At 38.7% G+C, this 17,316-nt stretch overlaps 1 protein-coding gene and 1 long non-coding RNA gene across 6 annotated transcripts in view; one reads left to right on the top strand and one right to left on the bottom strand.

The window, feature by feature from the left end:
- The window catches only part of rdx (BTB/POZ and MATH domain-containing protein rdx), a 67,581-nt gene that overhangs the window by 29,942 nt on the left and 20,323 nt on the right, over positions 1-17,316 (bottom strand). For 2 of the 5 annotated variants that reach the window (XM_067361210.1, XM_067361211.1), the window contains exons 3-4: positions 10,083-10,124; positions 6,435-6,508 (exon numbers count right to left, since the gene is read on the bottom strand). The gene's annotated coding sequence lies outside the window, so the exon portion shown is untranslated. The remainder of the gene's footprint in view (positions 1-6,434; positions 6,509-10,082; positions 10,125-17,316) is intronic. The other 3 variants (XM_067361213.1, XM_067361214.1, XM_067361212.1) reach the window with 2 other exon arrangements.
- On the top strand, positions 10,705-13,273 carry LOC105679652 (uncharacterized). The gene is made up of 3 exons (XR_001101871.2): positions 10,705-11,561; positions 11,792-11,833; positions 12,398-13,273. It is a non-coding gene; the product is annotated as an uncharacterized lncRNA (long non-coding RNA).

A 17,316-nucleotide genomic window follows, 5' to 3' on the forward strand; every position in this document is an offset into this window, starting at 1 on the left:
GAGCGGCTTGCCCGTAATGCCGCGAGAGGTGATTGTGTTAGAGCGAGCGAGGTGGTAAGAGCGAGTAGGAGAACGAGCCGCAGCCAGCAGCAGCAGCAGCAGCAGCAGCAGCAACGGCGGAGGGTTCAGATGAGGTCAGGTCACGGGACGAGAGAGCCGAGCCGCTCGCTCGGTCGATAGAACGAAGCTACCACCTATGCCACGCGGCGATGGCGGTGGTGGTGCCACACCATGTCGAGCGCTCACCACGGCTAATGAGAGCGAGCGTATATACTCCACCTCCACCGCAGCTATGCTACTCTACGCTCCGGCGAGTCTGATGCGATTTCTCAGCGCGCCACGGGAGCTTGGAGCAATGCTCTCGTCGACATGTCGAATGATGTCTGATTAATGCGGCCTGGGATCAATCAACACGCAACGCGTCTACGCGCGGACAGGAAAAATTCGAGGATAATTAAGATGTACTCGTGCGCGCGCTCGCGCTAAATACAGTGTTCTACCTTAAGAGAACAATAAGCGATATCGTAAATGCCTTCGAAAGTGAATGTAGACATTTAGCGTCGAGACACCGAACACAAGATATATTGCAGTCGTGTTAACATTAATCTTAATTTAGAGATATATTTGCACGAAATTAATATTTATAATTTGCAAAAGTTATCAAAATATTTGTTACGTTTATTAGGTTATCGAAGTATTTGTAATCAATTGATGCAATCGCAAATATTTGTATGTATTTGGAAATGTATTAACAAGTTACGCATTTATACGTGCCAATAAATTGTAAATTATGTCCTAGTTTTGTACAAATTTGTAATTTGCAAATTTGCAAATAGATAGAGTCAGAGTCATTTATTTCTCGCGAATACGCTTTACTTAACGTATTGCCATAAATGTCTTGTTTCTACACTTAACACACATTCCAGTTTATTATTTTATTTGACGTTGGTCTCTCGGCAGTACAATTTATTATAATGCTTTTGTCGGACAATCTGTCGGACAGCGTATGCAAATGGACGCTTGTAAACGTATATGCTTCTCACAGCTCTTCCTGGATTAAATGCCAAGTGAAGCTGTTCTGTAAGATACGACTGGACAAAGTCACAAATATTAATTACTATTGTTTAAACCATTTGCTACGCATTTCTAGGATACTGCACGATTTTTTTCTTTTTGTTAAGTCTTTTTTTCTCTTTGTTTATTCATTGTTCTCAAACACGCGCAGCACTCGAAGACATTTGTACACGTGATTTCTATTAAAGAAAACAGCCGCGAAACACGCGGCTCGTGTACGACCGACCTCGAAGCGAACGCGACGCCAGCTGCTGGGGCTTACGACTCCCTCCTCGTCTAGGCTCTTCCTCGAAAAAGACCCGGAGATACAGTCTTTCGTCATTAACTGAAACTCGACAATGACGCGACGCTATAAATCGTGAATCGTATTTCTCGAACCATAATTTACTAATAGACAGAAATTGTGGTTTTGTGATTTTTTTTACTTCTAAAAGTGAAATATTCAACATTAACAGTGACAATCGATTAGCATTATAGCATCGAGATATTCAACATTGATTTACTTTTGGAATTTCCCTCTCGCGCGAAAGGTTAAAGTATTCACGATTCGAAAGTCATAAAGTCATCGGCAAGGCGAGTCTGGACTGGACGTGTTTCAAGACAGACGGGACATGCTACAGGAAGTCGTAGCGGGAAACCGGAAAATGAAGCTTCTCCGCGGATCACGGAAGTGCCGAGCGGCTCGGTAAATAAACGATCGATTAGTATTACACGTGCGGAGCTGGATGTAAATCCGCATCGAGCGGCTCCGCCGACGAAAGAAGACGGACTTTCCGGACAGACTCGCTGCCGCTTCACGGTCGGGTAATTGATCGTGGAAATGACTTTTACGATAAAACCAAGTCAAAGTCAAGACGCGGAGATCTGACACGGACCTCGCTCAACTCGGTCAAGGCAGAAGACCGTTAGAACACACTCGTCGTAGGACACGCTCTATACGCGGCGACGAATGTATCGCGCGAAGCGCAACATCGTTGTCATCGCGATTCTCACGATAGATCGTCGATTCGCTTTGATCATCGTTGCGCAAATGTATGCATACGTCGAAGCCGATGTGGATCTAATATTCCGCGCTACGTAAACCTGACTTGTTCAGATTCTGCCGATGGCGATTGATTAAATTCGCCATGTTACACGGCTTTCGTGCGCGATTGTTTCACCGATATCCGGATAACTTTCCTCATGAGAGAGCTCTTCCTACACTCGCACTTCCTACACCAGATCAAGTCTCGACTTTCCCTTAATATAATTGGCCTAAACGACAGCTATGCTGTTTTCCACTTTCTTCATTGTGCGGCTGACACGCGTCTCTGTAGCACTCTCTCCGGCGAATACGGGCGAAATAATATGTATGCGCGCGGGTAATGCGATCGTAAAGTCAACGATCTGAGAGTATTACGCTGTTATATTCCCGTTCGAGGCGCGCTATGCTTCACAAATGCATAGTATTAAATTTGAAAGTTAATCGCGAGACACAATCGGCGTGCGAAGGAATTCCAATCGGCAATTCCAGAGGCAGCTCGGAGCGCGACAATATTATTCATATCGATGAAAGAAAGGTTTCTCCCTGTGCTCGATTCCATCGACAATCGCTGACATTTCTTCTTAGGAGGACAGGTGGAAGGGCGCGTTTGAATTGTAATAAAAATGAGGTCGGCTCCTCTCTTGTGGGCCAAGGCGTCGCGCGCGCGTTAGGCGATCTCCGCTTTAAAAGAGAGTGAGGGAGAGAGACCATCACGCGACACCGATCGATGTAACCATTTTTTTTTCACGTCAACTCGGATTATATTTACGGAATGGAAAACCGTAAAGGCATAGTAAATTTCTCTACGGATTATTATACTAACAATAAGTATATCGCCGTATAATTAGGAACGTATGCAAAATTCCGGAATAATTTTCAATTTGACTTGATCTATCTTTTTTTATCGACACTGTTCAATTATTTTAGCAAAAATAAAAAATAGAACGGTGATGTAACATGCATACGACGCAAGCGTTTGCGTCGTTAAAAAAAAAAAAAAAAAAAAAACGACACGGTTAAACGAATTAAGCGTGCTTATTATTCGCACTCTGTCGTGAGAGGTAAACGGAAACGCGCTTAATAGCCTTACACGGAATTTACCGAGAAGCCCGATATGACAAATTAATTAACGGTGCTCCCTGGGTCGGCTCGTTAACTTAATTACCTCTGTGCGCGAGTTCGGATTCGCTCGACCGTAAAACATACGAAGGCGAGGCTGGCTGCAGCCACGACAAACCAAGATCGCATCGAAATGGTTCGCGTCGCGCGGGCGCAATTGCCTATCGAATCGAAGGCCGGCGTTACATAACTTAATTATGAAGATTTTCGTCGTTCTTGAAACGCATTATCGATGGCCAATTTTTGCGCAAAAAATTACAAAGTCGTGCCAATCGCGTATCTGAGTCGTCACGTTCAAAAATAAAAAAATATTTTCGAAACAATAAAGTATAGCACCGCGTGATTATAAATCTTAATGTTTCGGATAGTTTAGAATTTTGAGAAAAAATTTTAACTTTTGATGAATTCTATTGGAAAAAAGTCGTCGATAATAATTCAAATTTACTACAATGCATTCATGAAGTATAGTGAGTTTCAGATGACGATAAAAGCGAAGTATGATATTCTCAGATCGTTGATTTTATAGTCCTGTACCTGTCTGATTTTATAGTCCTATACCTGTGCATACATATTATTTCGCTCATATATTTTTCCCAATTTAAAATAAGTATATCCGCGTTATAAACATATTAAATATCGTGGATATCACGCAGATGCAATAAATTTAATGTATTTTTCACCGAAGAACAAAATAACCAAAATAGCGAATTTTGAAATTAAATTATTTAACAAGGGCAATAAAATGAAGGCGGAGAGATATATTTCACGAGAATTTCCAAGATTCGGTTTAGTCGACCGTGGCCTTCGATAGCCCTGGATAGTCTGTAGATACCTTCGCGGAGCAACGAAGCCCACGATCGATACCATTGATTATCGATACTGGGGTTAAGGTCATTCTACAATCTAAAAGCGATATAGAACGACGCGCTTCTCGCACACGCTTCTCGCCGCGTGACGACAAGCGCTATCGATCACCTACGCTCAGAATAAAACTTATCGAATAATCACGTTCGGCACAAATAAGCCTGAGATACGACCATCCTTAATGAAATCCTCTCGATAAATTAGCCTCTCGACAGATTAGTCACAATGTGACAATAAAAAACATCTAAAACTTTCAAGGCTTTTTTTTGTAGAAATTTCAAAAGCACTGATTTATGGATCCTCGATTTCAAAGATTCGAACTATTCTCGAACAACTGAGCTAAATTCGGTTTTATGTTCCTTGCGTCGCTCTCGCATCGATTTCTACACGATTTCGTTTTTAATAAATCGGCATTTTCACTTTTTCATCTTAAATATTTACCTAATTAAAAACAAAATCTGAAAAAAATTCGCACTGTTCTTCGCTTTCCTGTATTCTTGTTATCTTGAAAGCTCTTCATACCTATTCATATTGTATCGTCCTATCATTCAGAAATCGATCGTCGCCGAATGATTATCGATCAAGCAGACAGGAAACGCCGGAGGTCGCGTTGAGGTCAGGCCTCCGTGTGGGCTCGGCTGGGTGTAGAATGGACGGAACGGCGAGAAGCGAGAGAGGAACACACGTCGCTCACACCAGCACACGTACACGGATACACAGGTCGTCCTCGAGTGCTCGTTTTACCGCGTCCTAGACGACCTCACCGTCGAAAATAACCATTTCGATGGTTGCTACGCTGTGACTACGTGCTCGCCCTCGCCCATTGTGCCACACTACCGATCCCGGAAGCGGTGGTGGTTTTCACTTCTTCCCGACAGGCTTTTTCGACAAATCCCCACTTAATCCCTGTGGCGTACAGTCGGCCGAATGTACCGAGGTCAGTCCGCCACCGCTATTTGCACGCCACGATAATCTAATCAAACAGTTAACGATGAGAACGACGTTGACGCGACCGACCGGGTATGCGAGTTATGCTAACAAATGATCTCAAATATCCTGCCACATTGAATAGATTCTACGCAAATTTCATACGTGGAACTATTTTTCACATTTTAACTTTGACTGAATATATATATACAAATACAATTCAAAATTTGTTTTAGTAAGAGTAAGAATATTAATTTGCAAAATTGGAATAAATTATAAGTTAAATTATTGTAAAATATATTAATTAAATTGATAATATAAATTATAAATTGTATTATATATTATATATTATAGATTAAAATATATAAATTAAATTATAAAATGCAATAAATATTTAATCACGTAATCGAACAATAATTGTGGCCACTATGGTGGTCTATTCAGCGCTTTCGACACATTTCTTATATGTTTTTCTTTAATCTAATCGTCATTGATGATCGCTCGTGCAGCCATTAATCCTTAAACGCCGGCGCAGCGCGAGTCATAGAAACATAGTAGATAAATGTGTGCTTCGTGTAAAATGCATGCGCGTAGTAAGAAGTCACGTAAGGATCGCCGATGTTAGCAATGGATGATGCCGATATCTTTATGTAACCGCGAGGACGAATGATGTCACTTTCAAGCGTATTCACAATAGCTGCGAAATATCGTCGCCCGCGTGCAATGGTACAAATTGCTGCTTTTTCTTATTATTCTTCTTCGCCGTCCTCGTCATCCTCGCACTTAGCGCGCCTATAAAGCAATCGCATCCGCGACTCATCGCACAAGAATGAACGATTCGATAAAGAAATAACGCGCGACAGATTCGCGCGCGGAATTACAATAAACTATGCGGAAAAAGCGCGTCAACAATAGATTGATGTCTCCTTTAAACTGAAGATAAACAATGTTCCGAAAATATTAATCTTTTACTTATTTTAAATAAAAATATCTAAATAAAAATGTTTAAATATAAATAAAAATTCTAATTTTATTTTTAGTTTCAGAAAAAAAGATCAGATTCACTTATTATTCATAATTCAAAATTTTATCTTGATTTCTAATAAATTAATACTTTATCGTTAATAGAATCGATTATTTTAATATTTTATTAGGAGAATAATATATTATATTGCATTTTTGGAATGCAGGCGGATCATTTTATCACTCGAATCTGCTTCATGCAAAGGTTAAAGCAGATGCTAATTAAAAGATGCGATCGAGACAGTCTGCTGAATATCAACGCTCAAGATCGCATCGATTTCAACTTGGCGAGACAACGAGGACACGAAAAAAAGAAATGAGGAAGTCGTCATTTTAATATGAAACGATAAAGTAAGCCAATCTGCATTTGTTAAAAGATTCTCGTGTATGTACATCTACTTACTCGTCGGCATAGTTTACGTCGCCTCGCCGATATCACTCAAGGACGGCACACACACACACACGCACGAAGGACATCTGAAATCAAATATCAAAGAAGATACCTAATAAAATCGAATCATCATAAATTCATCACGCACGTTATATCACAAAATTTGCATATATAAATATTATGAATTAAACATAAAACTTTATGAATATAAACTGCTGTCAAATATAATAAATATATATTTTAAATCTTGATTTTTCAAAATGTAATATAGAGAAAAAAATATATATTTTTTCAAACGTTTAAAAAAATATAATAATCGATATCGCAGCAGTGCATTACCTCTTCGCATGCATACATTTGAAAGCATCTGGAGCTTTGCAATAACAACTCGCAATAATCTATCCTTTCCCGAGCGTTTCACGGAGGATACCTATAACGACGGCGGCAGAGTGAAAATCGACTTGTAGCTGGAAGCTACGGCGGAACTTTCAAATCGTCACTCTACCCGGCCTTCACATTTTCACTAGATGATTTTCACTCGACCGCCGCTGATTCACTTTCCTCCTCGGGTGGGCGTCTACGCCGACCGCGCGCGCAAAAAGGCGCAAGAGAGCCGGTCACGAATCTCGTCGAGATATCGAACTGTACTACATTGCGAACGATACGTACCATATATTATGTTATCAGATTGAGCGGACTGCACAGCTCCTTCACGGAACTTTAGTTTAATCATTCAAGATTATTTCGCGCTGCAAGTTTATTCCGTCGAATTTTCAGAAATAGAAATTCGTTGAAAATTGATTACTTCTTTTTGCATACAGTCGAAATAAGGCGTTCATTAGCAATGTCGCGCCTTGTGCAATGACTCTTTTCAGCAATAGCTGCGAATTCGAATAGAAAGCAATCTCGGCGTAGAGAGCAGCCGTACATTAACTCGATCTTACTCGCGACTCTATATCACTTGCAATTATCGAAGCTTTCACCCTCGCGCTCACACAGCCCGCTCACCTCTAATCGTTCTAAAATCGGTGCGCCATTATCGCGCGTCACGATAGACCCCGAGCGTTATTATCATCCGAACTTCGGCGTTACGGTCCATTTGATTTATCGCCAGAATCCTGGATCGCACGCTATAGGAAAGGGTAAAGGGAAAAGAAGCAAGAGGTCGAAGGAGGTGGTGGCGGCGGCGGCGGCGGCGGTGGAAGAGGAAGGGGAGGAGGACAAAGTGGCCACAACACCGAGGAGAGAGAAAGAGAGAGAGAGACCTGAATACTGCTGTGTGGTACCGGATGAAGAGAGAATGCCCGGAGGGGGGAAAACGGGAGGACGATTTGGACAGCGACGGCCCTGAGCCACTTGCCACAGTAGGTCAGCTCTCTTCACCTCGCTTCGCCTCGTTTTTCAAGCCTCCATTGTACACACGACGAGGAGATCCTTCTCCATCGAGCTCTTCGACGGAACCAATCGACGGGTGTGCACGTTTTTCTCTCGCCACCCTCTGCTGCATGCGTATACTTTGTATAGGGCCCATTTTCCCATCGCGTATTCGCCGTCCGCGTCCGTGAATAGATCTTGAATTTCCTTTATCTAGAATCTTTATTGAACGCGAGAAAATAATCTGTCACATTTTCCTGGATTTATAGCGGTAGAAATTGAGATTGCCAAAATTATATACGTCGACTCTTTTGTGTGAATATAGAGACGCTCGAATATTGAAACTTTATCACGTTAAATTTACATTGGAAAAATGCAAAGTATATTCGACATTCCGCGTGCCAGATTAGAATTGTCTTAAAGACACGATTTCATGTAGGATGCAACATTCTCTTGTGAGACAAAAATAAGTTATAAAATGATTCTTGCCTCGATTTTTACAGACAATGTAACGGAAAAAGTGGGTCGACAGCTAGCATAACTCTTCGGTAAATTAACAGCGGCTGAAATGGTGTCATGTCGCAATTTTGTGGAAACAATTCGCGCCAGCCTTTGCTCAGCCCCGAGGGAAGCGTATCGCCCTAATGTAATTAAGAGAGGACCGTGAATAATGTCCATTAATACTACAGTATATTGTTTCGCCGAATAGGCACTTGACATTCGCGAGAACAAAATTTGCGCTAGCAATTAATAATTTCAGGATCCTAATGTCACGGATTTAATTAAAAAAGAGAATTCTCGAAACTTGACGTAATTCTAAATCTAATTCATATATTATTCCGTAAAAAAGTAAGAGAGAAAATTAATATTTAGAATAATTTATTTTCTTCAATAGAGCAAAACTCTTCTCTCTTTCTTCGCAAAGTGAATTTCCAACTTTTGTACTTTCGAATAAAATATATTCTATTCATGTCTTTTATTTCTTTTCCTCGATTGCCGGCGAGAAATCCGAATCCCAAGATTTATAAATCACGTAGGGCACGTGGCACCGTGAGCACATTTTCTCCCAGATGCTATTCGGATCGATAATCCGTTCTCGACGTCACGTCGAGATTTTTCCCTTAGGAAGTTCATCGGTCCGCGACGAGAGAGAAATAGAGAGAGATAGAGAGAGAGAACTCATCGTTAACCTCGATCCTCTCTCGTAGCCGCAATGTTTAACACCCGACTCCCACTCGTATAACTGTACCACTAGGTCGGTCAGGTGGCATCAACGATCGATTAGTTAGGTGTCATTTGGGAAACTTGGATGTTAGGGCCGTGACATGAGGAGACCGAGAAAAGAACCAGCGAGAACAACGGCAAAAATAAGTTATAAACGAGAAATAAATATAAAAAAATCCAATTTATGCGAATATCAAATGTAGATATCTATTTATGATACTTATTTTCTATTTCCAACCGATCGCAATATCAATATTCTAATAAATCCCACTTATCCCTTCTATTTTGTTATTTATCAATTATTGCTTTCATATTCTTTCATCGTCAATACTGTATTTCACTTTTTCCTTTTATACTTCATTATTATATTCATTATACATATGTTTATTACTCTCCTAACTTATTTCTCCGAATGTTTTTACCTATCTAACTTGGTTTGTGTTTTAGTTACATTGATTCGACAACAGATTTGTAAAGGTCACGTTTACGCGCGAGAAAAGCATTCGAGTATGTAAATTTGTGAGGTATTACATCGATCTTATCATCGTTAAACTGAAAATGTACGTCGTTTACATCGGGACCAGTGCTTAAGAGAAGAGCATGTAAGGCTGAGCAAGAGTAGTCAAACTGGTTTGATATAAATCGTCTCTCAATTACAGGAATCGCGTCGGTATCGATTAAATCAGTATTAAACTGCTTGATCTGTCCGCAAACTAATAATCCACGTGGCGCCAAAAGATTCTTTACGATGATACGATGATCTCTTACCGTAACATCGTTTCGAAGCTTACTTTGTAGATTAAAAAAGAAGAAAATACAAGGGAGCAAAAAACATAAAAAAGATTAAAAGAAAATAAAAGAATACAAGTGAATGAATTGAGAGAATGAAAGACTATAAGAATGAATGTTTAATATTTAATATTAAATGATTTGATAATATTTAAAATATCTTCTAGCTAACCAGATAAATATAATAGATGTATTAAATGTTATTAAATTTTAAGACGTCTGTTATACATATATTTCTTAAGATTAAAATAAAAATAATATATATTGACTTACCAACATGATGCACAGCAGCGGCGTTGTAGCTTACATATTGATCTGAAAAATACAAATAAATCCAAATTATATTAGCGCTCAAGATAATTAATATTCCAAAAATAATTGTCACTCGTTAAATTTTTATTCATTTTAAACTAGATATGTAACAAAAAAGATTTTTATATATATATATATATATATCATATAACATAATCATAGCAATATATAAATGATTAATATTTCACATGCAAATAAAAAAAATTAATAAATTCCTTATCATAAAGGTGCTCCGCAGTTGCCCGATGTCCCCTGAATCTCCTCCTCCTCTCAGCAATTCATGGCAGCAGTCGTTGCTCTTTCACTCGCGGAAATACGAGGATATTTTATGTGGCGCGATATTTTATGTGGCATTACCGATATTAACCGACGCGAACTTTTCACACGACGACGGAAAAACTCGAAAAAACGCGAAATTGCGCGAAATTACAATCCGTTCGACACTCGTAACATCGAAAGCAAATAACGACAGTGGAGGAAAATCGAAAATTGCGCAATTAATTTTGTGTGCCAATCGTCATACAAAATTCGAAAGCAATTTCGAAAGCTATTGCGCTTTGAGAAAAACAAGATATATTTACACTTTTCAATGTGTTTTATCTTACAGTATAACGAATGAATAAAATGTACGCATTACATTCACATAATTCGCGCGGAATAAAATATCTGAGCCTAATCACAAGAGTTAATTGATCGTGTGAGCAGTAAATTAGCAATTGGTAAATGATCTTATAATATTTTCGTGATTCCCGCTGTCGTCTATTTCGTTTGAGTGCCGTCGTGTGAATAATAGAAGGATAATAGCGCGTGAACAGTAATATCGATACCCCACTACGTCTTACAATTAGATCACACAAATTGTAAACACTGACGTCACAAGCTTCTCCAAAATACCTACGCGTACCTCGGTGGTGTGATGTTGATATTCTGTCTTTCTCTCTTTTTCTGTCTCTTTTGTGTATTCGCGTGCTATTACCTTGTTGTTATTCGCACATCGACACTCAAGGAGAACAGACGGCAACAAAAATCGCTTCAATCGCTACAATACATTTTATATCGCGACAATTATAAGATTATTTGCTATAAATGGTGATTCACTGTACATACGATTAATTAATATCCGCGATAAGCAATTTAAACACTTTATTCCGTGCGAATATATATCTCAATTATTACTTGTACAATATTTAATTATCCTCTGCCGTTGTTCTCTGCTTTCCGTGATGAGAGTCGAACGGGTCATAATTCCAATTTCGTAGTTTTGCCGAGTTTCTCTTTTGTCATGATGACAAAGTTCGCGTCGATTAATATCAGTGGTTCCGTATAAAATATCGTGCGATCGTCGTATTTTCGCAAGTGAGTCGCGAAGGAGCAGCTGATAGATTGTTGAGAAGAGAAGGGGGTCCAGAGAACACCGGGCATTGGTAGAGTAACTTTATGGTGAATAATTTGTTATTTATTATTTTATATTTGCACGTAAAAAATATTAATCGCTTATTACTAAATCATATGATATGATATTTTATCTCATCTTGTGTAATACAACATACATATATAAAATATTTTTTATTCAACATTTATTTTAAAATAAATAAAAATTCAATGCGTAGCAATAATTATTTTTGAAATATTAATTGCTTTAAACTAATATAATTTTTTGTATTTTGCAGATCAACATGTGAGCTGCAACTCTGCTGCTGCGCATCGTGTTGGTAAGTCAACACATATCATTTTTATATATATATATATTTTAATCTTAGTATATAATAGAACATCAAAATTTAATAACATTCAATATATCTATTATATTTATCTAGAATCTACACCTAGAATCTAGGTTAGCTAGATTTCGAATATTATTTCGAATATTATTAAATTATTTAATATTAAATAAATTTTGAAAAATGCCTAGAATATTAAATAAAATTTTACATTTAATTTGAAAATGTTAAATATTTATATATATATATATATATATATATATATATGTTTTATGAAATTTATAATTATTTCTAATATTTGCAAGAATAAGATTTTTATTAATCTTCAAATTATTTGACATTTGATCTCGAAATTCAAATTGTTCGAACTACATGAATTTTTCAAACACTATTTAGAATCCCTCGTCTGTCTCTGTGAGCAGCATACAATAGCAAATAATAATAATAAAGATAATGATAGTAATGATGAATAGATAAAGAGAACAAAGAACAGAAAAATTTATTTCCTCGTTTTCGTTCTCATTTTTGCCGCGATACGTCTATTTATATGTACAGATTGATGTTTGAAGTTGCGAGGCAAAAGGGATGACGGTGGTTGAAGAGAGTGGCAGGCAGCTGCGCGAGAACGGTTCTGAAATCGACGACGAAACTCCCAAACATCCAACCACGATAACTCGTTTCACGGCTTTTCCACGAAAGTGGAGCGAGCGGAAAGGCGATTACCTCGGAAACTTGTGCGAAAGTTCGGCGAGGCGCGATATCGGATGCGCATTCATTCTTATTGATTGCATTGCGCTTATTCATGTAATTTCCAAAACGCCATTATTCCTCTAATGTAAAAATTCGGAATGACTCTCCACATTTATGTGATTTTTTTGTCGCAGATAATAGGTTAAGAATATTGACTTGTAGAAAACTTTTAATTTTACTCTACAAATTATCAGATTATATCCTCAAAGTACTGTGCAAGGACTATCACTCTACACAAACTCTATTATTGTAAGACATTATTTTCAAATATAAAGTAATGGTACAACAAAGTATAACAATATTAATCATAATATTGTTTAGTCGAAAAATCTTGATCATCTGCAATTCTGCAATTACTAGTTTCAAATATTATTAAAATACGAAAATTACAATAATAATATAAATTTTGTTTATATAATTTTCTCAAGAAAGTAGATAAAATTTAAAAAATATAAAAATCTGTGTGTGTGTGTGTGAATTTTTCCATTGAAATAAAAAATAATTTAATTACTTAATTTTAAACCACCAGCGGTCAAAAAAGATTTTATTCATACGAAAACTTGCCTCTTAAAGCAAGAAGGAATGAAAGCGTTCTTTCGCCCTCGTCGACAGGACAAAGCAGTAGCGAGGGTAAAAACCTAGAGGGTTCGAGGGGTCCCCTATCGTTGGGCAGTCGAAAGAATCGAGACGCATCTCAAAAGGGCCGAGAGGTACCCTAAACGCGTTTTCTGACGATTCTCATTTCCATTCGTTTCATTGTGGAAGGCGACATATGGTATTCGCTTTGTCTACGACAAAAAGCTTCTCTTCCTCGATGATACGATAATAAAAATTGATTCTAATGCCAACCGCAAAAATTTAATCTCACTACCGTAGTTTTACCATAGTTTTACCGCATTTTAATATGTAAACAACGTTAGAATACAATCCCCTTCGGAATAATATTGTGTTTCGTTTTAATCTTTATAATATCAACTCATTATTACCTGGAGATTGTATTTTTCCAAATATTTTATATTATCGAAAACATAATGAGTAAAAGATAACATAGTATTAGAGGTAAGAAATAGTGTTCAAGGAGAAAGTGGTTTGTAAAGTACCGTAGATACATATTTTTTCTAACTAAAATTCAAGTGACTGATCTTCAAGGACTGTCATTACAAACTAAAATGTAAAATGTAAAATACAATTTCAAGGTTGTTTCTTTTAACGTTTCTATATTTTTAGAAGGTTAGGTAAAATTAACCGTGAAAGACTAAATATCTCAGGTACTTCTACAACTTTCTTACCCAAAAGTTTTTATTCAACTGTTTACGGTAGTCGAGAAAATGAGTTTTCTATGCCGAGAGCCCGATTTCACGCGCGGGAGAAAAAAAAAATGTGATTTCGAAGTTTCACAGAGTGGAGGAAAGAAGTTCTCGAGCGAGCGAGTGGGTAGCGCGTAAACAGCGAACGACTTTGCTCACACGCAGGCTTTCCAACGCGATATTTCTGGTGATAACTATGCCAGGGACTGCCGGGTAAGTAGCCACTATAATGCGGCTCGGTTCGGAGTAAAAGTACATGGGTAACCTCGTAAGCGGGTTCACCGTGTCGCTTTCACTCCCCGTGCGCGGTGCCGCAATATTATCCGCCGTTCGAGGACCAAGCACGACCAGTGAGCGCGATCCGTAGATCATAGACGCAACGATCAAACCGCGTGCAAGTTAATACAAAGAGTACATATAATTATCACGTTTACAAGATCGAATGTAAACGAGATCGCAGTAAAAAATTACGACTTATTAGGAATATAAAATATTTTAACGTCAATCTGTTACACAATAAGTTAGAATATCAAAAATATTTATATAAATGTGAATGTGTTTTTGTTCAAGATATTTTAATTAGCAGAAAAGAACTGCAGAATAATTAGCAGAAAATATTTTAAATCGTATGTTGTATATTGGAATGTTTTCGATTCGCGAGTCGTGCTCGAAGGATAAGAAAAATAAAAAAAATTATAATAAGCGATGTTATATGCCGCAAAATATGCAAACGCGTCCAAGGACTGAACTTCGGTTACCACATAGCTTCTTTCGATAGCTTTTTTACGCGTCGTGCATAAGCACGTTTCTCGAGAAATCAAAAATAAATAAAAAGCATAAAAAGATACATTAACATGATACAAAGTTCTTTTGGACAAAAAATTATTTAGTAATAAACGAGAAATATGTAAGGTTCTTGAATAAAAATTATTTATTAGACTACGTGTCGAATAAATCACGTGTTACGCGTATCACGTTTACTAATCAAGAATAGAAATTGCAAGGAATTAAAACATCACAAGAACGGATATAATCAACGTATAGGCGTTCTCACTTCTCGACTCCTTTTCGCGCCAGCAGGAAGTTTCGATGAGCGGTGAAATGACGTTCGTTACGAATGCATTGTACGCACTATATGCATGCACGTACGGAATATATGTGTGTATATATACGTGTATAGGCGCGCTGAGAAACTGCGCCCACACAGACTACATAACCGACCGATCAACAACGGACGGCGCGTGGTTTCCGCGTGGTTGCGTTCTCCTCTCCGCGAGAAGGGAAGCGAAAGAAGGGGAGAAAGGAAGAGGTGGGCGGAAAGAAAGGAAGGAATAGATTGTTCATTAATCGCGTGGGGAAAATCCAGAGGCGAACGGGACAAAATTCGCATTAATCACGATAATTATCAGACGCACGACTCGCGAATCAATATTATCGTCGGCGATTAATGATGACGTTCCGTTACATCGTCAGCGTGTGTCGCGCGTGTTTGCCGCACCAACGTGAGGTATTGATTAATAAATCACCCGAGATCGCTCGGTGATGATGAAGCGCGAGGGAGAAACTGTGAGAGATAACGCGAGATGGATAATTTGTTTACGCCGTGCGTCAACCGATCGCGACGATTCCTACGCAACGGACACTTAGGCTTCCCTCTTAAGAGCATTCACTCGAAACCCGCATAATACGCGAAAGTAACGCGAGATCTTCTGGAGCGTACCGTTTCTCTCGCGCAGTGTGCGGCCATAATGTCGGCTCTTCGAGCCAAGTATGTACATTGCCGGAATTGAAATAAAGAAAGCATATTTACATTTTAATAAATAAATAATAATTTAAATGCTCATTTTTTTGTATAATTTTTTATAAAAATGTTTTAGGAAGCTACGATATTTAACTCGTTCCCTTTCAAAGAAAAGTCATCCCGAAAACGCCAACAAATGAAAATTAGGGCGGTGGTTATTTAACGCGATATGTCAACCTTGACCTACGACTACATCGATACGCGTAGAAAACGCCACCGCGTTACAACGAAATTGGGTTGCGTTATGAGTGGTGAAGCTTTTTACACGAATCCGTCTCTTCTTCTTCTTCCTCCTCCTCCTCCTCCTCCTCCTCCTCGTTGAGAAGGTGCGATACGGTGCTCGTAAGGAGAACGGAAAGCAAAGCGGAGCATCGTGTTTATGTAGGTAGGTAGGTTGCACGACGAGGTCTCCGAGAGATCTCGCGAACTTACCTCGACAATATATCTATATAGAGTGCTCGGCGAAAAGTGCAAGAAATTTACAAATCAATTGAAAAGTTTATGGAAGGTAAAATCAAATTATTCTAGCAGATTAAAGTTGAAAAGTGCGATAAGGCAATCAAATGTTATTTGTCACTGAATTTCTCTCGACTTTTAAAAAAATATTTCATTTAAAATTTATCCGACTATCAATTTGCACAATATACGATAGTAACCTCGAAATAAATTTTTGCTGTCTATTAAAAATTCACGCAAAACAAAAACGTCGTCCAAGTGTCTTTTTACACTCGACATATGCAGATATACGCGTATTTGCGAATTCCGCGTCTCGCGTTGTGTTGGGATTTGTGCACACACGCGTGAATACTCGGGCGCGAGCTCGCGTGTTTGTGGCCACGCGATGTGACACCCAAGATGACGACGATGGTACAGAACACTTGACAGGGACACGACGGGGTCACGCTCTCACTTACGACACGACCGGCGCGGTTAGCCTAGATCACAAACACACGCCTTCTTTCTCGTGTGGAGAAGTTATAATATTGTGGAACGCACTGAAAGGCAGCGTGTCCAATTCGGTGATACATAACATTGAAGAACGTTGCTATGTACGTTCTCGCGCATCGATCCTTGATGATCAATGCTAATCCGTAGAATATTCAAATTTTAACATAACGATAATTTAAATGACATTCACATTATAATGTAAAATAAGGTTTCTTGAATTTGTATCTTTGAGAAGAAAAATGGGAGAATTGATTTAAAATCTGTCAATTAATCTGCTTTGAATATGCAGGCAAAGTCATGACAATTCCAGAGCTTCTATTGCCAGAATTTCTGACTGCATTTCTGGCTTGGGCGGTTTAGCATAGCAGTCGGCCAAGCATCAATCGCTGCTAACTCTAGTTCGTGGTTTTCAATGCGTCCACCTCGCGTGGGCGGATACTTTACTCTCGGCGTGCATTTGTGTGTAACTGCGGCCTCTGTTGTGTTAACGTGACCTCGTCGTAGTCGCGTGGTTGAATAGGTCCGTCAATGGCTTGTTTCATTGAATTAAATAGGCCAGTCGTGCACGTGCGTAATTATTCCTGTGTGAGAAAATGATTAGAGGGGCTCTTCTTCACAGAGAGAGAGACTCGCTTTTGTCGCGCGACGGCGTCTTCTCAGTACCCAAG

Source organism: Linepithema humile, chromosome 1 (genome assembly GCF_040581485.1).
Source record: "Linepithema humile isolate Giens D197 chromosome 1, Lhum_UNIL_v1.0, whole genome shotgun sequence".
Taxonomy (NCBI): Eukaryota; Metazoa; Arthropoda; class Insecta; order Hymenoptera; family Formicidae; genus Linepithema; species Linepithema humile.